This window comes from Meles meles, chromosome 2 (assembly GCF_922984935.1).
Source record: "Meles meles chromosome 2, mMelMel3.1 paternal haplotype, whole genome shotgun sequence".
NCBI lineage: Eukaryota > Metazoa > Chordata > Mammalia > Carnivora > Mustelidae > Meles > Meles meles.
The window spans coordinates 28377815-28404182 of NC_060067.1; the positions used below are offsets into that span (position 1 = coordinate 28377815).

Below are 26368 nucleotides of genomic sequence, written 5' to 3' on the forward strand. Positions count from 1 at the left end.
GCAGCCAGAGAGGGGAGGAAGCAGACTCCCTGCCAAGCAGAGAGCCCGATACGGGGCTCGATCCCAGAGACCCTGAGATCATGACCTGAGCTGAAGGCAGAGGCTTAACCCACTGAGCCACCCAGGCGCCCCCCCTCTTTATTTTAGAACCTGGCCCACTGTCTTGCCTGGGAGCAGCTTTAGTCACTATAAGAACCAGAAAGGATGAATAGCCAACTTTTCTATCAACATGGACGGGACTGGAGGAGATTATGTTGAGTGAAATAAATCAAGCAGAGAAAGTCAATTATCATATGGCTTCACTTACTTGTGGAGCATAAGGAATAACACAGAGGACATTGGGAGATGAAGAGGAGAAGGGAGTTGGGGTAAATCAGAGTGGGAGACAAACCGTGAGAGACTGTGGACTCTGGGAAACAAACTAAGGGTTTTGGAGGGGGTTTGGGGTATCCAGCCTGGTGGTGGGTATTAAGGAGGGCATGTATTGCATGGAGCACTGGGTGTGGTGCATAAACAATGAATCTTGGAACACTGAAAAAAAAATGAAATAAAATAATGAAAAGGAAAAAAGAGCCACAACAAAACAAAACAAAAACAATAATAATAATAATAAAAAAGAACCACAAAGGACAGAAAAATACCCAGCTTCCGAAACTCAGCGACACTTAGCGTCAGGGTCCACCTCTCTTCTGGCTGCTGTTCAGCCCAATGAGCCTCATCCTGCTTCCACTCCTACTCCTGCCATGATCCCCCCTGGATTCTTTTTCTTAGGGACAGACGTTCACTAACATATTTAGGACTTTCAGCTTGAAATATGGTTGCAGATTTGTTTGCCTCTCACAGTTAAAAAGAAATTGTTGTCCATAGTAAAAAGTTAGGAATTTTAAAATAAGAATCTGAATTTTTGTAAAGGAGAAGTCTGACCATACTGGGCTGAGTTCCTGCCTGACAACTCTCCGCCTGGCTTCTAGGTAAGCCTGGTAGCACCCCATTGTTGTGTTTCTTCCCTGTTTCAGTTATTCTGGTTTCCATCTCCCCAGCCCTAGAAGCTGTGATCCAAAAAGAGCTGTGATGTGGGTAACTTTTAAGAATCAATAGGTATTTGAAATATAATATTAAAAAAAAATGTAAGACTAGAGGTGGATTAGAAAAACCATGGGACTCAGGGGTTGGGATAAATAGCCCTAGAGATATTTATTTTAGTTGTTCATCGTCCTGTTTTTAAAAGAAAAACCGTGGGTAGGCTACTCATTGATCTAGGCACTGTGATCCCTAGTTTCTTCATGGCAATTAAGTGCCATGAATGCCTTATTAAAACTTTCAGTTAATCATAATGTGACTCAGACATGCATCCTCCTCTGTTCTCTGAACCCCAGCTCTTCAACATGATGGCAACAAGCGTTTCTATCTATTAAATATAGTTTATTGTGCTTTTCAAAGTATGCTAAGGAATTCTGTTTTAGATGAGGAATTCACTCAAGCTGTTTCTTCCAAGTCTGATATTGGCAAAGATGTGTTTCAGTTTCTGCTGTGGGCCATTCTTTGGTTTGTTCTCCTTGCTCTTACTGCCCTCAATTAGCTATTATTTCCGCATATTCTAATGAACTGAGAAGAGCCCTTCCAGGAATTGATTTTGTTTGATCTCAGTCAGAATAACAAATAGGACCTGGTGAAGGTGGGGTTGGGGGTAGGGAGGTTAGGGGGATGAGAGGAGAGGGGTTCGTAAGTGCGTAAGTGATCTTGTTCTCTGGTCTGAGAACAATTGACACATGAGTTAGACACCCCCGCCCCCCAACCCGGGGCATGTGAGGGAAACCTCCATGTGGACCTGAGATGGAATTCCGGAAAGAGCAGGGCTGGAGCTTAATCAGGAAAAAGGTTTACTAAATAATGGTGAGAAAACAAGGAATGGAGAGATTTCTAGATGGTGAGATTTGGAATAAATAAATTCAAGTAGTGTGTAAATCTACAGTTACTATTTAGCTAAGAAATAAGAAACTATATATTATTTTATTTTATTTTTTGAAAAGATTTTATTTATTTATTTGACAGAGAGAGAGAGAGAGAGGGGGAGAGCGCACAAGCAGGGGGAGCAGGAGAGAGAGAAGCAGGCTGCTGGGATCCTGGGCCAGGACCCAGGGATCATGACCTGAGCCCAAGGCAGATGCTTAACTGACAGAGTCACCCAGGAGCTCCAGAAACTTTTTAAAATTGGGCTTTGGTACTACTAATTTGGTTCATTTGTTGTCTATAACACTGCTCCAGTATGGAAATAGTTTATAAAGTTGAGGAGTTGGGAGACTGGTTTTGTCAGGGATCCCCAAGACGTCCCCAGCATTGGTAATTCACTAGGAGAACTCACGGTACTTGGCATATGGTTGTCTTCATGGCTATGATTTGTGACTATGGAAGAAGTCCGAGCTAAATTAGCAAAGGGAAAAGGCACGTGGGGGCAAATCTATAGGAAACCAGGCACAAGCTTGCAAGAGCCTTTTCTCAGTGGCGTCTTCCAAGGGTGCAAGAAAAAATTCTTCTAGCATTCGATTGTGACAATTATGAAATGTTGTCTACCGGGGAAGTACATTAGAGACTCAACACCCAGGGGTTTTGTTGGAGCTGCTCACATAGGCACGCTCTCTCTATCATGTACCAAATTTCTCCAGAAGGAAACTAGGGGTTCAGCATAAACCATATTTTTTGTACAACCGCTTGGGCGCAATGAACTCTTTTTATCAGTGCTAGGCATAGTAGGAACCTCTCAAAGTCCAAGTTCCCAGATGCCAGTTAGGGGTCAACCTGGTAAGCAGGACTTTCTCAGGTAGCGATCTCTTAGGACCATTGTCTGTGCTTTAGGAGTAACGTGACACAAATTATTGAGTATCACATACAGGCCAGGCACTGGGCTAAGTACTTTACACACATTATTTCCTTTATGCTTCAAAACAAACATTAGTGCCCCCACTTAAAAAATGAATGATGCAAGGCTTAGAAAGTTTAAAAACTTGTACAAGGTTATACACTAGTGAATTGTGGGGCTATTCCTTTAAAGCTTATCCTTTTTTTTTTTTTTTAAGATTTAATTTATTTATTTGACAGACAGAGGGAGACCACAAGTAGGCAGAGAGGCAGGCAGAGAGGGGGAAGCAGACTCCCTGTTGAGCAGAGAGCCCGACATGGGACTCGATCCCATGATCCTGAGATCATGACCTGAGCCGAAGGCAGTGGCTTAACCCACTGAGCCACCCAGGCGCCCTGAAGCTTATCTTTGAAACAACCTTGATGCTCTGGGGAATATTAGGAAAAGTCATTAGATTTCTCTGTAACACAGATAAAGCTTTATTTTAAAGCTTTTGAGAATTTTTTAAAAAAGATTTTATTTATTTATTTTTTTGTTTAGAGTTAAGTGGGGGAAGGGGTGGAGGGAGAGGGAGAGAGAGAATATCAAGTTGACTCCTCACCGAGCACAGAGTCCGATGTGGGACTTAATCTTATGACCCTGACATGATGACCTGAGCTGAAATGAAGAGTCAGATGCTTAACTAACTGAACTATCCAGGCACCTTGAGAATATTTTTATTTACTACTTTCAGTTATGATTTTTTAAAAGATTTTGTTTATTTATTTGACAGAGAGAAAGACAGCTAGAGAGGGAACCACAAGCAGGGGTAGTGGGAAAGGGAGAACTAGGCCTCCTGCCAAGCAGGGAACCCGATGTGAGGCCCGATACCAGGACCTTGGAATCATGACCTGAACCAAACGCAGACACTTAACGACTGAGCCACTGAGGGGCCCGGTGCCCCTCAGTTATGAGATTTTCTTTGAGGTAGAGAAAATTAGCACTAGGCAGGGTTTTTTGTCCTGGCTCTGCCGCTATCTAATTGGGCTTTATAAAACAATATTCTTCCTCCCATATATCTCTCCACACTCTTTTTTTTTTTTTTTTTTAAGATTTTATTTATTTATTTGACAGACAAAGATCACAAGTAGGGAGAGTCAGGCAGAGAGAGGGAGGGAGGAAGCAGGCTCCCTGCTGAGCAGAGAGCCAGATGCAGGGCTGGATCCCAGTACTCTGGGATCATGACCTGAGCCGAAGGCAGAGGCTTTATTTTAGCCCACCGAGCCACCCATCTCTACACTCTTAACTCCTCCTTCCTCATTTCCGTTTCAACCCAGCACACATCCAGTCTTTTACCTAATGCCGTGACTTCTCCTTCCTTTAGTTACAACCTTATTGCGGTTCCCAACTCCATTCTCTTGATGGATTACTGCCCCCATTTGATTCTACTCTTGGACCTGAATATTTTATTTATGCAGCCGTCATGGGGATATTTCAAACTTGTAGCTTTCTATCTTCTTTAGGATCAAGTGAAAACTCCTTAGCTTGCAGTGCAAGGTACGTGATGCCATTTTTCCTTTTCTTCCCTCTTTCCTTCCTCCCCCTCCTGCTGTGTCTTTCATGTTGTGCATTTCTTAATGTTGTTCCATCTACTTGGAGCGATATGGTCTTCTTACAGCCTATGAGGATTCATCTGTCCATCCCACAATCTATTTTATTCATCAAAAATGTGTTGAGTGCCTAGCAAATATTCATCTTTTCTTTTTTTAAGATTTTATTGATTTATTTATATTTTATTTATTTATTTGACAGAGAGAGAGATGCAGTGAGAGAGGGAACATAAGCAGGGGGAGTGGGAGAAAGAAAAGAAGGCTTCCTGCTGAGCAGGGAGCCTGATGAGGGAGTCTCGGATCATGACCTGAGCCAAAGGCAGATGCTTAATGACTGAGCCACCCAGGTGTTCCAAGATTTTATTATTTTGTGCATGTGTGAGAGAGAGCACATGCACGAGCATGAGCAGGGGTGGGAGAGGGGCAGAGGGAGAAGCAGGCTCCCCACTGAGTGGGAGTCTGATGTGGGGCTCGATCCCAGGACCCCAGGATTATGACCTGAGCAGAAGACAGACGAGGCGCTTAACCCACTGAGCCACCCAGGCGCCCAGTACTCATCTTTTCTGACTCACCTCAGTGTCTGCCTTCTCTGAAGCTTTTCCTGTATCCCTCCCACCAAAAGTAGGATCCCTACCCCACCTCAGTGCTCTGTGCCCTGTACATGCTTTTGTTGTTGGCATCTTGATTACCTGCCTTTACTGACATATTTGTGCCCCCTTAGACTTTAAGCTCTTTGAAGGCAGGGCTCGTAGCTTTTCTGTCTTTGTGTTTCCAAAAGTCTGATGCAGAGCTGGGTACTCAGACCATGTTGGATCGAAGGAGGAATGGGCAAACCTCAACCTTTAGAAGCAGGCAGGAAAGGTTTATCTTAAACCTACATTGTGAATAACCAAGAAGGTTTTCACACTCTTCCTCTGTGGAAGAGCCAGGATCTGAGTCTCCTATAATGCCACAGGTGCTTCCCTTGTTTTATTCAAACATCCTTTGTAATGAGATGCTTGGAATTTTACTCTTTTACCCAGGTTAACTGTCAGGATGATGGAGGCCATCAGTTGTAAATATAATGACGTGTGTTTCTTTCTTTTTTTCTTTTTTAAGATTTTATTTATTTATTTGACACAGAGAGAGATCACAAGTAGGCAGAGAGGCAGGCAGAGAGGCGGGGGGAAGCAGGCTCCCCGCTGAGTGTAGGGCTCGATCCCAGGACCCTGAGATCATGACCTGAGCCGAAGGCAGAGGCTTAACCCACTGAGCCATCCAGGCAAACTGAAAACTCATTTTCTTATTGGCAGTTGAGTTTCCTTGTTTCTGAGGGTAGGTTATATCAGCTCCTTGTCTTGTGCCTCAGTTTCCTTTCCTGTGTCTCTTCTCTCACTTCTCATTCATATCTGTTTTCTTACCTACTGTCCTAGATCTGAGTTTCCTCATCATTAGTCACGTGAAAGGCCAAGAGGCAATCTGAAATCTTAGGATCGGATTCACTGCCCTTAATTTGGCAAATTAATCTATTTTCATATAATCATATTCACTGCTCTTTTTTTTTCTCTAGGAAGTAGAAACCTATTTAAGACAGAAGAGGGGCTAAAATCTGGTTCCTAAAATTTTCTGGCTAACTTTTTATTTTGCTGTTGTTTCAACTTACAGGAATTGTACAAGGGACTCTCAAGTAACTTTTACTCAGATTCACAAATTTCCTCTCATTGTTGCCCTATTTGCACCGTCATCCTTTTTGTCTCTGTCTCTCTCTTCACTTGCCTGATGTTTACTAAACCATATGAGAGAAGGATGTAGACATTGCCCCTTTTACCACTAAAAAAGTCTTTATGTATTGTCTAGGAACAAAGCCATTCTTTATAACCACAGTATGATGATCAAAGTCAGGACGGTTAACATTGATACACCACTGTTATCGAATCCAGAGTCTGTGGTCAAATTTCATTCATCATGCCACTGACGACTTCATAGTTATTTCTCAACTTCCTCCCCTTGCCAAGTCTGGGATCTAATTGTGGGTTATGCATTACATTTGGTTGGTCAAGACATAAAGTATTTTTTTCCTCTTTTCTTTTTTATTAACATATAATGTATTATTAGCCCCAGGGGTACAGGTCTGTGAATTGCCAGGTTTACACTTCACAGCACTCACCATAGCACATACCTTCCCCAATGTCCGTAACCCTACCACCCTCTCCCTACCCCTCTCCCCCTGACAATCCTCAGTTTGTTTTGTGAGATTAAGAGTCTCTTATGGTTTGTCTCCCTCCCTATCCCATCTTGTTTCATTTATTCCTTTCCTACCCCCTAAGACCCCACATTGCCTCTCAACTTCCTCATATCAGGGAGATCATATGATAATTAAGACATAAAGTTTTTAAATGTCCATGGTGTAAGGAGGAGGAACGTAGAGAAGAGATGCTGTTTTTTGTTGCACACTATAGAATGCCAACTATCTTATGAATACTCAGTGATTGGGTGTGAATGTCCACAAACATGAAATCAGATTTAAAAACTATTTATAGTCTATTCTCCTTCTCTCATTCTCATGGTCATGATCAGGAGCTGAAGAGCCTCCTTTTGCCAAAGAAATTATTTTAGCCTGGTCTGCTAGGATGAGTAAAAATCACTTATTCCTGGTTCCATAGCCTCCTCCCACCTTCTGTTTTAAGTTTTTATTCTTCTGTGTTAAAACAGTTGTTAGGCACCTAAAGCACATTTTGAAGAACAGTACAGTATCAGTAATTACTAGTAAATGAAGACCTTTAATCAAAGGTTTGGTCCTCGGGCTACTTAAAGTAAAAATGAGGGGCACCTGGGTGGCTCAGTAGGTTAAAGCCTCTGCCTTTGGCTCAGGTCGTGATCCCAGGGTCCTGGGATTGAGCCCCACATTGGGCTCTCTGCTTGGCAGGGAGCCTGCTTCCCCCTCTAACTCTCTGCCTGCCTCTCTGCCTACTTGTGATCTCTGTCAAATAAATAAATTAAAAAAAAAAAGTAGAAATGATAAAAAATAGTTTAAATCTTGTAAAACGCTCCTGGTTTGCAAGCTCTAAACTAACTGTGTTTTATTATTTATTATTTTTATTATTATTGATTATTTGTACTATGATGAGACAAAGAGTCCAAGGAACATCAGTATTTTTGGGTCCGAAATGGCATGACCTAGTTTATTTTATTTGTAAGACTTAGCTCTCAGCAGGGTGGTGCACTTGGTTAAGTGTTTGACTCTTAGTTTCTGCTCAGGCTATGTTCATGGGATTGAGCCCCACACTGCCTCAGTTCAGCATCTCTCTGTTCGTCTCCCCTCTATCCCTCCCTGGCCATGCTCACTCTCTCGCTTTAAAGTAAAGAAATGAATCTTAAAAAAAAGAAGACTTAGCACTCAGCGATTTTTAGTGATATCAAAAAGTCAAATTTCCCTCGAAGTTTTATTTAGCACTTTTTCCACTGAATATATTAAAAAACTGTGCCATAGGCACTGAAGGCAGTTAGGAAAAGACCAGTTCCAGAATGTTTGGAAATGGCATCACTTGAAATAAACATAGTGTTTCTCCTTACTTTTATTCCCCCCCACCCCCGTCTGTCTTGAAAGAAACTTCTCTTAACTGGAAATGTGTGAAACTTCTTGCAGTTTTTGAAAAAAAGAACTATGTTTGACATCATGATTTTTGGTAACATGTGAGTTTTATTTTTCTTTTGTTGCATCATGAACTGCTGGGTTGGGGATTCTTAGAAGTCTTTGAAGCTACTTCTGTAATTAGTAGTTTCTAGTAATTGTTGGAGAAGATAGTTATGATAGCACTTATCTTGAGGAACAGTTAAGAGACCAAATTATATGTGTGGAGGAAGATTGGGTGGCACAAGTGTAGATTCCATAGATTTTACGGGGGTGGTAGAGGTTGGAGAAGGGTTGGAGGCCTCCACTTGGCCAGGGATTGGAGTATGAGCAAGGTTGGGCAGGGAGTGCCCATTCCATGCAGTGGAAGCAGCATGTGCAAAGGCCCTGGGGGTATAAGGGAATTTGGTATGTTTGTGGAACTGTTCTGTTCTAGACTTATATAGATTTTTGTAACTGGCAATTGGCCATACAAGGGGATAATTAATTTGTTAATAATAAAGAAGAATGATATGATTTTATTTTATTTTATTTAGAATCATACAATTTTAGAGCTTGAAGGTATTATAAAGAATGACCCCTCCCCCCACCAAGTTTTTCACTTGTGGGAATTGAGGGTAAGGAGATGATCTGCTCAGATTCACCCAGTAAGCTGATGGCTAAAACTGGACCAAAACTCCGATCTGAATGTTCCTGAGTTAGTCTCTGATTATTCTGTCTCAGTTCTGGGAAAGATGTGTTTGGGTTGCCGGAGTAGGTGAGAGCACTTACATACCTGGTACAATATGGTTATTCACAGAATAGACACATCTAGTCACTGTTTGGGCACCTTTCCTTAAAAATACTGATCTCTTCTCTGCCTTTGCAGCTTTGCTCTTGTTGCACATAATAGTTTCCTTCCCTTTATCTCTAGTCCTCCCCTCCCCCCGCATATCAATTATAATTGTCTTGCTCTTTTAAAAATACTGTTAAATTTATTTGTATTTTTATTATTATAGTGTTTTTTCCCCTCACAAACTATGTAGTTATCTCTTTGAAGGCAAAGTTTGTTGCCTCGTAACTGAAATGTATCACACAATGCCTTCCACCCTTCCAGCTTCTCAAAAATCTTTCGTTGGCAATAATTACGATGGTGGTGTTGGTTAGTGTTTTAGGGAAGCAAAAAGATCTTTAGAGACATTGTGATAATTACTTCTTATTTTGTTTCTTTTTCTTTTCTTTCTTTCTTTTTTTTTTTTTTTTAAGGAGATGCATTATTCAAGTTTAGAAAAAAAAACCTGTGTCCTTATTTGCTATTTATTAGTGTTACCCTCTCCCCAAAACTAAAATGTGGACATTATTTGAAACAATTAGACCCTGAACTGTCGGAAGAAATCATACAGTAATATGAGAAAGTGAAACTGCACGTTGAGTTGTTTCTGGGTGGTTTAGGACATGCTAAGTCTCAGCCATTGGTTGATGCTGTTCAGGCGCACGTGGAGAATTATTTGCAAAAGGGCAATTAGAAACACCTGCATTATTCGGCAATTGATTTTATTAGGAGAACTTCTGCCATTATGGGCCTTTAGGTTTTGGTACTACACTGTACTTCCGAGGTAAAATATTAAAATTTGCTGGTTCCAACTTCAGATAATTAAAAACACTGTTATAGCCTGTATTACTAAAGATCATTTACCTTTTTAATTTTTAGTCATAGACAACTGTCTCTAATACTTGCATGACTCTGCATTACTAAACACCTAAAGTGAAAAATTGCACCAGATGTAGTTGTTTGCTAAATAAAATTCAATGAGTAAGTAAGAGACTTAAATGAAATCTCTAGTAATTTTTAATTGATTGTGAGAAGGGAATTCCCCCTGATTATCCTAGTTGTATGAGAAAACTTCTTCCCATCCTATCTTTATTCCACATAACCACATAGGTATAGCTGTTTCTTAATTTTACTTGCCAAGACAAAAGGTACATGGGTAGATATAATTCCCTGCTCATGAGATTATAACCTGAATTTGTCTCATTTTAGAGGAATATGTAAATCATATGTACAAGTATATTTATAAATTATATATAGAATTATATAAGTTATAGAATGTATAAATCATGAAGAATTATAGATTTGTTAAATATATTTAATATGTTATTTATATATTTCCTGGCAGAAGAGGGGCCATAAGTCCATACACTTTTATTTGTCATGTGAGCCTCACATCACCTGTTTTAGTTCATTCATTAATTGTACAACAAAGACCTCCTGAGTATGTATAGTAATGCTAGAGATGGAGGAATTAAAAGATGCCTGATTCTGGCTTTGTGAAGCTTACAGTCTCCTTAAGCTCTAGTTCTAGTTCTGTGGGTTCGTGATGACCGACTTTCTTACGGTGCATCTGCTCTGCTGTGGAGCGGGAGTTCTCATCCTCGTGCTCCGCTATTGTATGCCCTCCTCACCTATGACCCTTGAACTTTAGCTGCCCTGGGGTTTCCACGTGTCAGTGGGGTAGTTGCACATACAGGATTTCAGGGTTTCCTTCTGTTCTTCAATTTTACTTCATTTAGATTTCACAAAATTACCAGGGTTTTGCAGGCCTACTTGCAACGTTCTGTTCTCTGTAGCATTTCCAAAAGTGTATCTGTAGGTAACTAACATGTTTATCCGCCATTTATTTTACAAGTGAAGAAACGGGGGGACAAAGTCAGGCTGCCTTCTCTGCATTCACGTCCCGTTTGAGTAGGTGAACCAAGATGTCTTATCTTTCTGGCTGACGTGCTGCTATCTGTTAAACCACACCGTGCTACTGACCGCAAAGGGGGACTTCCTTAAACATAACTCCACTGACCACCTGTATGCATAGTTTCCTTCCTCCTTCCCTGCTTTGGCTTTATGTAGAAGACCTTGAAGAGGGAGTTCTTTTCACATTGTTGGTTTGTGTTTCTTTCTTCCTCACTGCCTGCCCTGGGAGGTGGTGGGAGCCCTATGCATGCAAGTAAATTCATTTTGTGGAAGAGAGACCTTGGAGAAGAAACTATTTCTGGAAGTGTTGGGAAGGGTTATACTTAGATAGTAAGTCTTAAGAACTTTTAAGTGGGTTTGGTTAAATAGTTCTTTTTAGAAATACTTGAAATCGTTCTTTCCAGAAAAAACTCACAAGAAACTTAATTCAGCGTGAACTTAAAATCCCAATAGGCCAGACCAGTGTCACAGCTGGAAAGGACCCCCTATAAATCTTCTATAATGTATTATTAAGTCTGTTTTTAAACATTTTTTACAAGAGTAAACAGATTTTTAGGTTCATTCAGCCCTGACTAGGATTGATTATAGTACATCATCAAAATAAATGGTAGAGATTTGAATTTTCTTAGGAAAAGAGGAGTAGCTTTATGTTAAAGATCCAGTAAGTAAAAATTCAGATTTTTTTAAAAAAACAGGGTCATTCCTTTATTTTCAGATGTCACATTTAATCACTTTCTAAGGATAGAGTCTGTGACTGAAATAGCTGCCAGGAAACAAAGCCAACATCCACTGGATGAAATAGTGTATTTCCTGAGGTTCTGGAATCATTAATCAGCAATTTTCTGTTCCCTCTTGATTATAGGAAACTGTAGTCATTTCTACAGCCCATTTCCAAATTAATAGAATTTCTGTGTGTTAGAGAGTGGGAGACTAAGGCTATGGACTCTGGAGCCAGATTACCTGCGTTCAAATCCTAAATTTGTTACCTTTCTAGCTGCATGACCTTGGACAAGTTACCTAACCTCTATGCCTCATTTTCCTCACTTCCTAACTGGGGAGAAGGAAGTACTGCCATCACAGGTGTTGATGAGGAGTGAATGGATCACCAAATGTGTGAGTGGTCAGGACAGCTCCTGGCATACAGTAAGTGCCATATAATTGCCAGCACTTGCTGTAATGGCTATACACACGAGCTATGTCACATGGTCACCCACTTTTATCTTTTTTTGTATGTGTCTCAGGGTGTTCGCTCCTGCATCCGGCTTTTCCCAGATCTAGACATTGTTGCGATAAGCATAGCATATCACATTGTTGTGGTACCCTAGGATCACAGGGGATCCGCTCTCCAAATCGATCTCTGTTGCCTGCACTCAGTTACATTTTGGGGTTGCGGTAAGTGGCGGAAATGCGTACCTCCGAGTAGGGCTGTTTCACATTCCAGGCATCGCGGAGCCCGTGTTGGTAGAACTCTCATCGGGGACCCTCTGCTGTGAATGTTTTCCTCTGGACGCTTGTCACCGGGGTACGTGGCAGTGTACTGGTTGTGGGAAATGTGCTGTTCCTTCTGTTCCTTCATTTTGGCGTCTTCCTCTAGGAAGAGAAAGAAAAGTAAGCATTAGAGACTTAATTCCAGGGCCCTTTCTCAGGTTCCTGGAAGGACCCTCGCAGTTTTGTATTCATAATTTTCACTTAGAAGAAAGAGAGCCTTCTTCTTATAGCGCAGAAGCTTCCAGCCATTTAAAACCTGGATCTGTTTCTACAGAGGACAGAGACTTGATTTGTTCTACTATCTGACAATATCCATAAATTCTGCCAGTGAGATACCCGCAGACATCTCTGCTGTACAATACCTAAGAAACAAGCGCGTTTCTAATTCACTTATGTTCTTAAAAGTCTTCCTTTCAAGAGCAAAGGGATGGGTGTCTACTTCTGTTGTTTATTTCTCTTTCATACTTTCCAAGTTGGTTTTAAAAGTACCATACTTTTCTGTTAAATGAATTCCCGAGTGTTTTATGGTTAGAGTCACTCCGGTGAATAGGTTTTCATAGTGCGTTTATTTTAATTAGGGACTGTTAATACGTAATCAAGCTCTTGATCTTTATGAATCTGTTGTGTAACTGACCAGTATATGGGCAATTTCTAAATACGACATAGTGGCCCAACTTTCTCTTGTCAGCTTTGCTACCAAGTGTTATTTTTCTATTAAATTTAATCCAAATCCTGAGAAGAAAGCAATTTTTAAAAAGTTAACAAAAATAAAAGGATTTTAAATTCAAAGCCGGAATATACAGAAGGGTGGGGTTAAATATTTCTTTGCTGAGCATGTTCTAAACTGTGTGTGCTGGAGGGAAGTGTGCTGGGGGTTGGTAGAAGAAAGTACATAACCAGTAACCACGAACTTTCTGAATCAACTGAAATAGAAAATTTTAAAGCAGAGAAATCTAGATTTGTAATTCATAATCACTACCAATTGGTGGAGTAATGAGGTTCAAACACAGGCCATTTGACTGGAAATTCCCTAGACCCCTCTACTTTAGTTTTCTAGCCAACCCCCCCCCCCCAAAAAAACCAAAAAGGGAAAACCCAACTTTTTACTTGAATCAATAAACTTAACAAAAATATTTTAAATTCCTATTTGTGGCAGATACTGTTCTAGGCTCTAAGGACACCAAAAAGTATAGAAAGCAAGTGTCCTGTCCTCACAGACTTACATTTTAGAGGAGAAAGACAGACAGCATACAGATAAGCCAATACATATCTCCCACCTGAAGAAAAGCAAAGCAGGATGGGAGGAGTGGGGCCTTGCATGCTTGTTTGTTTGTTTGTTTGGTTTATCTGCTTGTTTTTTGTTTTTTTTTTTTTTGTTTGTCTGCTTGTTTTTGTTTTCTTTGGTAGGTGATGTTGTAGGGGGGATGGCGATCTTAGGAAGAGTGAGGCAGGCCCTCTGGAAACCCTTGGGTGGGGGGGGGGGAGGAGCGAGGAATGCAAAGCCTCAAGAGGGACATGCGGTGCTTCCTTATCCAGGAAAGCAGAGGGGCTGAGGGGCTGAAATGGACATGGGTTGGGGGAAGGGTGAGGAGGGCGTGGTGGGGGAGGAGGCCAAAGACCTGGGCAAGATCACACAGGGATGGCTTTGTGGGCCACGGAAAAGACTTGGATTTTTTTTTTAATGAGAGAGGAAGATTTTAGAGGGTTATAAGGGGCCAGTGACAAAATCTGGCCCTTTCACATCAAGACACGGGGGCACAGTGGAACATGAAATGGCAGGGAGAAGGTTAAATGTCGAGTTTTGGCTCTGCTAGCCAGTTTGACCTCGGGAAGGTCGTTAATCCAGCCACTGCCCCCGTTTCTACCTTAAAATGAGGAAATTGGATTTATATGAATAATTCACCAGAATCTTTTTCATGACAACATATGATTCTCAGATCTGAAAATAGTTATGAAATGTCCACATATATTGTCAGTGGTTGTTGGCTATGGGGAAGAGGAGACCTTCCCCTCCCTACTTTCTGGTCAGACTTTGGAGCTTCCCTATTCTCAGCCCTGAGCCTAACCCCTGCCTCTGAGCAGCCATGGTTTGGCGTGTGGATAGTGGTGTTTCACTGTTTTTTTCCACCTGCATTTCTCTGATTACTATAGAGGATGAGCAAGTCTGCATATTATCAGGGTCCACTGGCATTTACTCTCTGTTGAAGTGTCCTTTTAGGTATTTTTTCTCCTTTTTTCAATTAGGTTTTCTACCCTTTCTTATTTATTTCTAAAAGCTATAACATATACATTCTGAATCAAACTCGTTGTCTGTATATGTTTTGCGAATACTTGTTTGTGCTTTGTGGTATGTCTTTAATTCTCCTAATGCTATTTTTTTTTTTTGGTAGTAAAATACAGATAAAATTTACCATTGTAACCATTTTAAACTGTACAGTTCAGTGATGGTAAGTGCGTTCATCATGTTGGGCTATAATCCCTACTCTCTAGTTCCAAAGTTTTTCATCACCCCAAACAGCAATCTTGAGAAAGTTCTGTGTGCACATTGAGAAGAATGTGTATTCTGGTGCTTTGGATGGAATGTTCTGTAAATATCTGTTAACACAAGATGCCTGGGTGGCTTAGTCAGTTAAGTGTCTGCCTTTTCAGCTCAGGTCATGATCCCAGGGTCCTGGGATCAAGTCCTCTGCCTGCTGCTCCCCCTGCTTGGGTGTGCTGTCTCTCTTTCTCTCTTTGACAGATTAAAAAAAAATTGTTAAGTCCATCTGGTCTAACGTGTCATTTAAGGCTGATATTTGCTTATTGATTTTCTATCTGGATGTTCTATCCATTGATGCAAGTGGGGGTATTAAAGACCCCTACTATTACTGTATTTCTATATATTTCTACTTTAAGTCTGTTAATATTTGCTTTGTATATTTAGATGCTCCTATGTTGGGTACATGAGTATTTATAAATGTTATAGCCTCTTATTGGAATGACCCCTTTATCATGACCTAATGCCCTTCTTTGATTCTTATTATAGTCTTTGTTTTAAAGTCTATTTTTTCTGAAGTATGTATGGCTATCCTAACATTCTTTTGGTCTTCAATTTGTAAATCTTTTTCTATCCCTTCGCTTTCAGTCTGTTTGTGTCTTTTTATTTTATTTTATTTATTCATTTGACAGAGAGGGAACATAGGCAGGGGGAGTGGGAGAAGGAGAAGCAGGCCCGCAGCCAAGCAGGGAATCCAATATGGGGTTTGATCCCAGGACCCTGGGATCATGACCAGAGCTGAAGGTGGAAGCCTAAGGACTGAGCCACCCAATCACCCCTGTGTCTTTACATCTAAAGTGAGTCAGTCTCTTGGCTCCAGTCACTGAGCCACTTCCAAGGACTCAGTGGCCTTCTCCTCAAGCCCACTTGCTTCCTGATGCTCCTCGCCATGCCTGTCATCTCCTGCCACCACCTTCCACAGGCTATTTCCACCCAGGAAAAGAAATCTTATCTTGTGTCTGCTATCTAGAACCTCCCCTCTTTTGACCCCTTTGATGATGCGAGTAAGGGTGATAATCTGCTTCCTACTGGCACTGAGGATTTTATCCATATAAGAATTCAACAGAGAAACAGCAGGAAGACCCTTACTACTATCCAAGGGATGGCTGATGATCATGATAAAAAGAAACTATGAAAGCATTCAAGAAGAAATCTGCTTGTAATGGTACTGTAATTGAACATCCAGAATATGGAGAAGTAATTTAGCTACAGGGTGACCAGTGTTAAGAACATATGCCAGTCCAGAGAGATTGAACTGGCTGAGGATGACCAGCTGAAGGTTCATGGTTTTAAGTGCTTTTGGCTCACTGAAGCTTAAATAAGGATTTCCTTGAAATGAGTAGAATTTCCCTTCTGTCTCTTGTCACAAATTTAAAAACCTCACAGCTTGTATAACATAACCATTTGGGATCTGCTTTTAACTTGGACTCATGCAATAAACTGAAAAGAGACAAGAAGAAAAAAAACCCAAATGTGAGTCTCTTATAAGCACCATATAGGAAGGTCTTGTTTTTTTAATCCATATAGTCACTGCGGCCTTTTGATTGGAGAATTTAGATCATCTACATTTAAAGTAATTCTTGATAGATACATACTTACTGCTATTTTGTTGTTTGCTGGCTGTTTTTGTAGTTCATTTTCTATTCTGTTTTTCTAATCTTGCTCCGTGTTATTTGATGACTTTCTTTAATGGTATACTTAAGTTCCTTTGTCTCTATCTTCTATGTATTTACTATGGGTTTTTGCAGGTGATTATCTTGAGCCTTATATATATAACAACCTATATGTTGTAAGTTGATAACAACTTATTTGATCACGTTCTAAAACTCTGCATTTTTACTCTCCACTCATGCTTTATGTTTTTGATGTCTCATTTTACTCCTTTAATCTTATGTATCCCTTACTAATAGTTGTAATCATAGTTATTTTTACTACTGTTATTTTTTAATCTTCATACTATTGATTAGTGGGTCAGTGATTATAGTAACTTTACTATATATTTACCTTTCCAGTGAGATTTATTCTTTCATGTTTTCTTGTTCCTAATCAGTACCCTTTCTTTTCAGCTCGAAGATGTTCCTGTAACATTTCTTGTAAGACCATGGGATGCCTGGGTGGCTTAGTCATTTAAGCAGCTAACTCTTGATTTCAGCTCAGGTCTTGATCTCAGGTCCTGGGATAAAGCCCCACTTTGGGCTGTGTACTGTATGAAGAATCTGCTTGAGATTCTCTCTCTCCCTCTTCTTCTGACCTTCCCCTTGCACTCTCTTTCTCTCTCAGATAAATAATTAGATCTTTTTTAAAAAACCCACATTCCTTCTAATCTGTTCCCTTATATGTAGAGTCTAAAAAATAAAACCAAAAACCCACAAGGACAAGAAAACCAAGCTTACGGATATAGAGAACAGATTGGTGGTTGCCCAAGGTAGGGGTTGGTGGTGGGAGAAATGGGGGAAGGTGATGAAACATTTAAAATAACATTTAAAATCATCACCAAGACTATATCAAGGATTAGCACCTATGTTTTCTTCTAAGATGAGGCCCACATTACCCTGATACCAAAACCAGACAAGAATATCACAAGAAAAGAAAATTACAGGGCAATATCCCTCATGAGCATAGATGTAAAAATCCTCAACAAAATACCAGTATGCTGAATTTAACAATATGTTAAAAGTATTATATGCTATGATCAAGCAGAATGTGTGCTAGGGATTCAAAGATGGCTCAACATCTGCAAATCATTCAGGATGATAGGCCACATTAACAAAATGATGAATAAAAATCCTATGATCATCTCAATAGATGGATAAAAGGTGTGTGGCAAAATTCAAATTCCATTTAAGATAAAAAGTCTCAAGGGGACACCTGGATGGCTCAGTTGGTTATGTGTGTGCCTTCAGCTCAAATCATGATCTCAGGATCCTGGGATTGAGCCCTGTGTTGGACTCCCTGCTCAGCGGGGAGTCTGCTTGTCCCTCTCCCACTGCCCCTCCCCACATTCAAGCTCGTGATCTCTCTCTCGAATGAATAAATAAATAAAATCTAAAAACAAAACAAAACAAAAAGCCCTCCCAACAAAGCAGATATAAGGGGCATAAATCTCAGCATAGTAAAGGCCATATATGACAAGCCCAACAGCTAACATTATACTCAGTAGTTAAAAGCTAAAATCTTTTCATCTAAGATCAGGAACAAGGCAACGATGTCCACTGTCACCAGTATTACTCAACATAGTATTGGAAGTCCTAGCAGAACAATTAGGTAAGAAGAAGAAATAAAAGACATGCAGATTGGGAAGGAAGGGGTAGTAAAACTATCACTATTGCAGATGACATGACATTATATACAATAACTCTAGAGTCCTTAAAAAAACTGTTACAACTAATAAATGAATACAATAAAACTGTAGGACACAAAATCAATACAAAAAAATCTGTTGCATTTCTACACACTAATAAAAAACTATCAGAGATAATCAAAACCACAATGAGATATCACCTCACACCAGTCAGAATGGCTAAAATTAACAAGTCAGGAAATGACAGATGCTGGAGAGGATGTGGAGAAAGGGGAACCCTCCTCCACTGTTGGTGGGAATGCAAGCTGGTGCAACCACTCTGGAAAACAGCATGGAGGTTCCTCAAAATGTTGAAAATAGAACTACCCTATAACCCAGCAATTGCACTACTGGGTATTTACCCTAAAGATACAAACATAGTGATCCGAAGGGGCACGTGTACCCGAATGTTTATAGCAGCAATGTCTACAATAGCCAGACTATGGAAAGAACCTAGATGTCCATCAACAGATGAATGGATCAAGAAGATGTGGTATATATACACAATGGAATACTATGCAGCCATCAAAAGAAATGAAATCTTGCCATTTGTGACGACGTGGATGGAACTAGAGCGTATCATGCTTAGTGAAATAAGTCAATCGGAGAAAGACAACTATCATATGATCTCCCTGATATGAGGACATGGAGAAACAACATGGGGGGGTAGGGGTATAGGAGAAGAATAAATGAAACAAGATGGGATTGGGAGGGAGACAAACCATAAATGACTCTTAATCTCACAAAACAAACTGGGGGTTGCTGGGGGGAGGTGGGATTGGGAGAGGGGGTGCGGGCTATGGACATTGGGGAGGGGAGGCGAACCATAAGAGACTATGGACTCTGAAAAACAACCTGAGGGTTTTGAAGGGTCAGGGGTGGGAGGTTGGGGGAACAGGTGGTGGGTGATGGGGAGGGCACGTTTTGCATGGAGCACTGGGTGTTGTGCAAAAAGAATGAATACTGTTACGCTGAAAAAAAAATAAATAAATAAAAAGGGAAAAAAAAAAAAACTATCAGAGACATTAAGAAAATAATCACATTTAAATTCCATTAAAAAGAGGGTGCCTTCAGGGAAATACAAATCAAAACCACAATGAGATACCACCCCACACCAGTCAGAATGGCTAAAATTAACAAGTCAGGAAATGATAGATGCTGGCGAGGATGCGGAGAAAGGGGAACCCTCCTACACCGTTGGTGAGAATTCAAGCTGGTGCAGCCACTCTGGAAAACAGCATGGAGGTTCCTCAAAAAGTTGAAAATAGAGCTACCTTACAACCCAGCAATTGCACTACTGGGTATTTACCCTAAAGCTACAAACGTAGTGATCCAAAGGGGCATGTGCACCCGAATGTTTATAGCAGCAATGTCCATAATAGCCAAACTATGGAAAGAACCTAGATATCCATGAACAGATGAATGGATAAAGAAGAGGTGGTATATATAATATAATGGAATACTATTCAGCCATCAAAAGAAATGAAATCTTGCCATTTGCAACAACGTGGATGGAACTAGAGGGTATTATGCTTAGCAAAATAAGTCAGTCGGAGAAAGACAACTATTATATGATCTCCCTGATACGAGGAAGTGGAGATGCAACGTGGGGGGTTTGGGGGGTAGGAAAAGAATAAATGAAACAAGATGGGATTGGGAGGGAGACAAACCATAAGAGACTCTTACTGTCACAAAACAAACTGAGGAGGGCCGGAAGGAGGAGTGGAGGGAGAGGGTGGTGGGGTTATGGACATTGGGGAGGGTATGTGCTATGGTGAGTGCTGTGAAGTATGTAAACCTGGCAATTCACAGATGTGTACCCTGGGGCTGATAATACATTATATGTTTATAAAAATAAAAAAAAGAGGGTGTCTGCGTGGCTTAGTTGAAGTGGCTGTCTTCAGCTCAGGTCATGATCCCAGGGTCCTGGGATCGAGTTTGATATCAGGCTCCCTGTTCAAGCTTGGGAGCCTGCTTTTCCCTCTGCCCGCTGCTCCCCCAGCTTATGCTCTCTCTGTCTCTGTCATATAAAAAAAAAATCTTTAAAAAAAAGATTTTATTTATTTATTTGACACAGAGAGAGAAACAGCAAGAGAGGAAACACAAGCAGGGGGAGTGGGAGAGGGAGAAGCAGGCTTCCCACCAAGCAGGGAGCCCGATATGGGGCTCGATCCCAGGATACTGGGATCATGACCTGAGCCAAAGGCAGATGCTTAATGACCGAGCTACCCAGGCATCCCTGTCATATAAATAAAGTCTTAAATGAAATAAATTACATCAAAAAGAATAAAATTCCTAGGAATCAGTTTCACCAAGGAAGGAAAAAAAAGACCTGTCAGCTGAAAACTACAAGACATTAATGAAAGAAACGGAAGATACAAATAAATAGAAAGATATTCCATGTTCATGAATTGGAGAAGTTAATATTGTTAAAATATCTGTACTGCCCAAAGTGACTTACATATTCAGTGCAAGTCCAATCAAAATTCAAGTGGCATTTTTCACAGAATTGGAACAATCCTAAACTTTGTATGGAAACACAAAGCCAAAGGGTATTGAGAAAGAAGAACAAACCTGGAAGAACCATACTCCCTGATTCCAAACTATATGACAAGGCAATAGTAGTCAAAACAGTATGGCACAGGCATAAAAACAGATGTAAAGATTCATAGACCAGAATAGGGGCCCCCCAAATAATCCTACACATGTATGGCCAATTCATTTATGAAAAGGAGCCAAGAACACACACTGAGGAAAGGACAGTCTCTTTAACAAATGGTGCTTGGAAAACCGGACAGCCACATGCAACAGAATGATTTAGGACCACTTCCTTACATCATACACAAAAATTAACTCAACATGAGTAAAAGATGAACACAAGACCTGAAATCATAAAAATCTTAGAAGAAAAAAAAAATCTTAGAAGAAAACATAGGTGCTAATCCTTGATATAGTCTTGGTGATGATTTTTTGGATATGAAATCATAGGTAAAGGCAAGAAAAACAAAATAAAAATAAACAAAGGAGACTGCATCAAGCTAAAAAAACTTCTGCACATCAAGGAAACCATTAACAAAATGAAAAGGCAACCTGCTGAATGGGAGAAAATATTTGCAAATCATATAAATGATAAGGGGTTAATATCCAAAATATATAAAGAATTCATACAAGTCAATAGCAAAAACAAACAAACCCGATCTGATTAAAAAATAGGCAGAAGATCTGAATGCATATTTTTCCAAAGTAGATATACAGATGGCCAACAAGTAAGATGCTCAACATCACTAACAATCAGGGAAATGCAAATCAAAATCACAATGAGAATCACTTCATACCTGTTAGAATGACTATTATCAACAACACAAGAAATAACAGGTTGGTGAGGAAGTGGAGAAATGGGAACTCTTGTGCTTTGTTGGTGGGAATGTGAATTGGTGGAGACACTATGGAAAACAATATGGGAATTCTTAAAAAAATTATAAATAGAACTACCATATGATCCAGCATTTATTGAGGGTATTATTGAAGATAAAAACCATTAACTCTGGCATATGCACCCCCATGTTCACTGCAGCATTGTTTACAAGAGCCTAGATAAGGAAACAACCTAAGTACTCATCAATGGACAGATGGTTGAAGAGGATGTGGTCTGTATATACAATGGAGTATTACTCAGCCATAAAAAGAATGAAATCTTGCCGTTGCAACAACACGGATGGACCTCAAGGACATTATGCTAAGTGAAATCAATCAAAGCAAGGCAAATACTGTATGAGTTCCCTTATATGTAGAGTCTAAAAAATAAAACCAAAAACCCACAAGGACAAGAAAACCAAGCTTACGGATATAGAGAACAGATTGGTGGTTGCCCAAGGTAGGGGTTGGTGGTGGGAGAAATGGGGGAAGGTGATGAAACATTTAAAATAGTTTAAAAATAAAGTGATCAGGAGCAAAAAAAATCACAACAAAACTTAGGATTCATAGTTTCTCCTATTTTACATAGAATTCATTAAAGCATCTTTTGAAAGTAAAAATGAGCTGCTTCCCATAAATTCTGTGAGATGATCCATTGGTTCCTAAATTGCAATAAAAATTGCATTTCCTTTATAGGGACACCTGCACATCACTAGAAATATTTTTTGTTTTGTTAGTTTTTATTTAGAAAGAGGTTTAGTTAGATTCTTTGCTAATTCTTTTAGCCCCTAAATTTAAATTACTAAGTTCTACATACAACATTCTGTACTTTTACCTCTAGCGTTTGAGAGTCTCTATGACAAATGCAAGAATCAGGAGTCAGTAAACTTAGGGTCCAGTGTTGGTTTGGTCTTCGGGGACCAGGGAGTCACGTTAATTATTCTGAAGCTCAATAATCTTGTGCCTGAAGGGCAGAGGCAGGGGGAGTACCATCTTCCTTACCTATTTCACACAGTTGTGAAAATCTTACTAGAAAATGGTAAAGATGCAATCATTTTGCATCTTTGAAAAAAGAGTTATCATTATTAATGCTCATTTGATTGTCATCAATCATTTTGAAAAGTCAGAAAATATTAGATCATATAAATTCAGATGGCACAAAATTACATAATTAACGCTTGAAAAACTGCATGGAACTTTGGTCATTCCTCAAGACAGAAGAAGAAAGAAAAAAAAAATCTGGAAGCCATCCAGAAGGTCACTAAAGTGAAGGGCTGCCAGTTTAAACAAATAGACTAAGCATTATAGAATCCGAAAGACTGATCATACAAGGAAGGCCACGAGAGGGAAACAATGGATTTAAAAAAAAAAAGGAAGAAAGGAAGGAAAGAAGGAAGGAAGGAAGAGGAGGGGAAGGGAGAAAGGAAGGAAAGAAAAAAAAAGGGAAAGAAAGATCATAGGAAGGAAAGAAGGCAGGAGAGGAAGAAAGAAAGAGAAAGGAAAAGAAATATTGGAGGGAGGGAGGGAGAGAGAGGGAGGGGGAGGGGGGAGGGGGGGAAGAAGTAAGGAAGAGGAGCGGAGGGGAGGAAGGAAGAAATAAAGAAAAAAAGGGAAAGAAAGATCATATGAAGGAAGGAAGGAAGGAGAGGAAGAAGGATAGAAAGGAAGGAAGAAAGAAAAAGAAAGGAGAAGGAAAAGAAATATTGGAGGGAGGGAGGGAGGGGAAAAGAGGGAGGGAGAGGGGGAAGGAGAAAGGAAGGTCAGTCATATGCATTAAGCAGTCAATCAGTAATCCCCCTCCTCCCCCCAACCTCTGGCAGCCACTAATCTGCCTCCTGTCTTTATGGATTTGCTGTTCTGGATATTTTATATAAACAGAATCATACAATATGCTACTTTTTGTGTGTCTGCTTTCTTTGACTTAACGTAATGTTTCAAGATTCACTTATATTGTAGCATGTATCAGCACCTCATTCCTTTTTACAGCTAAATATTCTATGACGTGGATATACCACATTTTGTTTACTCATTCATCCACGGATGGATATTCAGGTTGGTTTTAACCTTTTGGCTATTGTGAGTCGAGCTGCGCTGAACATTCATGTACGTGTTTTTGTGTGGACCTACGTTTTTCACGTCTCTTGCTAGGTCATTGGGTAACTATGTTTAACATTTTGAGGAACTGCTAGACTATTTTCCAAGGGGGCTGCAATATGTCATATTTCCCCTAGATGTGTATGAGGGTTTCAATTTCTCTACATCCTCGGTAAGGCACTTGTTATAATCTGTTTTGTGATTCTAGCCATCCTACTTAGTGTGAAGTGGTAGCTCATTGTGGTTTTGATTTGCATTTCCTTTATGGCTAATAGTGTTGAACATCTTTTCATGCAGCCTATTTCTTTCTAAAATGCATATATGCTTGCTGTCTTTGGTTAGGCAAAAAAAACCTGTCTGGCAGGTTTTATTTATTTGATTTTTTTATGAAGTATTCAGTGGTGTAGTAAATATCTAGCAATTGGTAGTCAAGGGAGAAGTCCTGATTTTCAGCATTTGCCAGTTTCTGCATGTAAATACTCCCACCGTGGCAGATTTCCAGCCGCCAACGTAACATTGAAAGTGGAGCCGGGAAGTGAGATGCACGGTAGGCTCCCATGAACTGGCATGAGCTGACTCTATTGCATCAGTGGAGCAAAGTAAGCTTCATTAGGGCTCCCTGGTGTTGTGCAGGGTGGGCACTGCACAAGTGTAGGGCTGCCATTCACATATCAGTTCAAAGGGGAAAGGATATAATGTCATTGAGTGTCTACCATGTATTTAATCTTCACCAGTCTTTTGAGGCAGATTTTCCTATCTTATTTTCAGAGAAATCTTCAGTTTAGAGAACATGTTGACTAACTCAGTGATTCCCAGCAAATAAGCATCAAAGTTGGGATTTAAATCAGGTCTGTCTTACTCTGAAACTTTTACCAGTTCATCAGCTGCTTTGGAGGGATAGAGGGGGTGTTTCCAAGACCACTCCCAGGCTCCATTAATTGCTGGGGATCTCATAGGACTCACCATATTGTTGTACTCTTTACCGCCATTTGTTACAGCAAAAGGATACAACATGAAATCAGCAAAGGGAAAAGGCACATGAGGTAAAGTCCAGAGGAGATAAGGCACAAGCTTGTAAGAGCCCCTTCTCAGTGGAGTCGTATAGGACATGCTTTAAACCTCCAGCAGTGATGGGGCACCTGGGTGGCTCAGTGGGTTAAGGCCTCTCCCTTCAGCTCAGTCATGATCTCAGGGTCCTGGCATGGAGCCCCGCTTCAGGCTCTCTGCTCAGCAGGGAGCCTGCTTCCCCTCTCTCTCTCTACCTGCCTCTCTGCCTACTTGTGATCTCTGTCTGTCAAATGAATAAAATCTTTTAAACACACACACACACACACACACACCCCTCCAGCAGTGAACTGTGACCTTATACGGAATATCCAGAAGCTTACTGGAGACTTACTCTTTGCCTAAGGTTTTTTATTGGGGACTGGCTAGTAATACAGGCACCCTCTGTCCAGCACATACCCAAATTCCAGTCTTGAGAAGGCAAAAGCATGTGCTCAGCATAAGCCATATTGTTTGTATCCACAGTTTAGGCACAGTGAGCTATTCTTACTGGTGCTGGAAATGGTGGGACCTTCCCGAGGTCCAAATCCCCAGATGTCAGCCAAGGGCCAACTGTAGAAACGCAAGGAGACCTTTCTAAGAATAGCAGTCTCAAGTCTGCTTTGTTAGCCCTTTTCAGCACACTAACTAAATGCAAAAATAGGAAAGAAAATTGAGAAAGTCCAAAGATGATGCCTGCTTGTATTTTATGACGTCTGCCTTCCCCTCCCAGCACCTGCATACAACGTGGTGTATGGTGGGTTTCTAATAATGGCTTCCCGAGTTGTGCATGCCCTCGTTTTGGTACACAGCTTCTGAGTGTGTGCGTGCATGTGTGCACACTGTCTGTGCAACAACACTCTGTGTTGGAAAGGTTCTCTTTGTTGACCCAAATCATGCTTAATTATGACCGATTAGCCCAGACATCTCACTGTCGCTTCATAACCAGACTGAATTCTCAGTAAGGTTCTCTCCTGAAAGGACTTCATTTGAAACACAGGTTTGCAATTTGTGTCTCCAGTGGAAATACCGTTTCTTTTGTTCCAATGCCCCAGACACACTGCTTCAGACTCACTTTTACACCAGTGAACTTTGACTAAAAGTAGAACAGTTTCCTACACCTGACCTCCTCTGTGTCTGGGTCCCATGTTGGGGGGCGGGTCACACTTTGCTCTGCTCTCACGGGTGGGGGGCTGACTGAATTGTCCGCACAGTATCCCGTTGTCACAAGCACGTTCAAGGGAACCTGGCCGTAGAGGAACAGGTCTGGGCAAGAACTGACCAGGATACCATGAGCTGACTAAAACCTGGGTTCCTTTTTTTCTGGGTTACCAAATAGGTCAGTTAAAGAAAAGAAAAACAGCTTACCTTCTCTTTGGCCAGTTCCTTCAGTTTTCAAGTGAAGTAGAACTTATTTTCCTGCCTATGGTTTTGCATAATTATTTTTTCCACTAACTACTTTAATGTAATGGCTGGAAATGTTCTTTTTTAGAGTTAAGCAAATTTTCTGCATAAGAAGTGTTGGTTCTGATGTTAGACAGCCAGTGTCCAAATCCCAGACTCTGGCATTCCACTAGTTTATATGACGCGAGACTAATAGGAACCTTAAATACTTTGCAACAGTTTTCTCATCTGTGAAATGGGGACAATAGTGGCTACTACCTCATAGGG

At 40.6% G+C, this 26368-nt stretch overlaps 1 protein-coding gene and 1 pseudogene across 2 annotated transcripts in view; both read left to right on the plus strand.

Moving 5' to 3' along the window:
• Nucleotides 1-26368, plus strand: part of TEC (tec protein tyrosine kinase) — a 153546-nt gene that overhangs the window by 66344 nt on the left and 60834 nt on the right. The window lies entirely within an intron of this gene.
• Nucleotides 15695-16123, plus strand: LOC123932434 (annotated as a pseudogene).